This window comes from Capsicum annuum, chromosome 2 (assembly GCF_002878395.1).
Source record: "Capsicum annuum cultivar UCD-10X-F1 chromosome 2, UCD10Xv1.1, whole genome shotgun sequence".
NCBI lineage: Eukaryota > Viridiplantae > Streptophyta > Magnoliopsida > Solanales > Solanaceae > Capsicum > Capsicum annuum.
Window position 1 is genome coordinate 22,571,957 of NC_061112.1, and position 1,718 is coordinate 22,573,674.

At 36.4% G+C, this 1,718-nt stretch overlaps 1 non-coding gene across 1 annotated transcript; it reads left to right on the plus strand.

Annotated features, from left to right (window-relative positions):
- Positions 1-276: 276 nt before the first annotated feature.
- On the plus strand, positions 277-381 carry LOC124896416. Its single transcript, XR_007052779.1, has one exon. It is a non-coding gene; the product is annotated as a small nucleolar RNA R71 (small nucleolar RNA).
- Positions 382-1,718: the final 1,337 nt, after the last annotated feature.

Here is a 1,718-nt window from a genome sequence, read left to right on the forward strand (position 1 = left end):
AGGTTGTGTAACCCTAAATTTTATATTGATGAGCTGAGTAGTTAGCTGATTTTGTAGTACTACAATCTGACCTGATATAGCAGTAATCTGGTCTACCTCCAACACACCTGCAACCTTCTTTGGAGCATTTCTTAAGTTAGCATGCCACTCAGGATTCCCTTGTGAAATCCGATTCAATAGTGTGTATAATTGGTCATACGTCTTCTCAAGATCTTGCCCGCTTGCTGCTGAATCTAAGAAAATATTATGAAAGTATGAACCGGTACATCATTAGATTGTTGATAGTGAGGGCAATTTCTAAGCATACCTTTAAATCTTTCCCAAGATTTGTAGATTTTCTCATTCTTTCTGCCTAAAATATAGAATCTCGCTCCTCAAATTTGTTGCCTTCCCAGATGGAAAGGATCAAATAAGGAACTTCCGAGCCAGGTCATTCCAGGAAGTGATGGAGTTTGGTAGTTCATCATATAACCACCTCTTTGCTTCCCTAATTAGAGAAAAAGGGAAGAGAGTAAGTCTAGTATAATCAGTAGATACCCAGTAGGCATATAGGTATCATGATTTCCAGGAAGGTCTGTATGTGCTACTGTGGGTCTTCATGTGATAACCCTAAAAATTGTCCACTTGAATACAACAACTGCACCATATTTTGCTTTCATTCAAACTGACCACCCGCCTATAGCTTATGGATGGAATTAGTAGAATGGTTTGTAAGAACGATTTCCACTTCACCAATAGGTCTGGCTTTTGCTCGAGCAGGGGCAGTTGGAATCACCAGAGCTAGGGCTCGTGCATTATTTGGATCAATAAGACTAGGATATCTTTGATCCGCCATTTAAACTTGCTGAATTTGATAGTGAGCTCTTCGCTTCTGATAAAATGCCTGTTCTATTTCCGAATAAGGCTTTGCCAACTCTTAACATCTTGCCAGTCCGGTACTTTGCTAGTCCTGCAAAAGTTTGCCTCAAAGATTAAGTTGTTAACACTTAAACTTATTTTCAAAGGAAAAATTTAGAACATTACTAATTATTTGAGTCCCCGACAATGGCGCCAAAAACTTGTTGCGGTCTATTGCACATGCAAGTGCATGTGATCGTACAAGTAATATAGTCACTCAGAGAGTTGGATATTGTACCCACGAGGATTACTTAACTAAAGATTCTACTAATTTTATTTTCGATGATAATGTATTAAGTATTTCAAAGGATCAAGATGATTTTGAAGATTTAAGTAATAATCTAATTAATAAAGAAAGAACACCGTGTGAAAATAACAACATAAGCAAGGTTGTAAACAATACTAGTGAGAACTCTAGAGTTGAGACACTTTTAACAATCTTACGAATCTCTATTCCTATTATAGTTTACTATTGGGTTATTAATTCGCAGGGTTTAGAGTATAATCATGGTCTCTCGATCCTACAATCTTCTACCTAAATAGACATTACAACTACATCATTGAGCGAGGATGCAATAATCCATTTAGATGTCTTCGTGCAAGTGAACAACACAAGGCTTCTAGGCATATCTCTATCCTTGATGCTAATTCAAATCCTTTATTTTATACAAGAATAAGAACCTTGCTCCTTAAACTCTTTGATTTAACCTATAATTCCCCTCTGGATTCATGAAGGAAAATATGTGTATTTTAATGGTGTCCAATCATCAAAACAGTAAGCACAAGATATTAAGAATAACCCATATGATAATTCAACAATA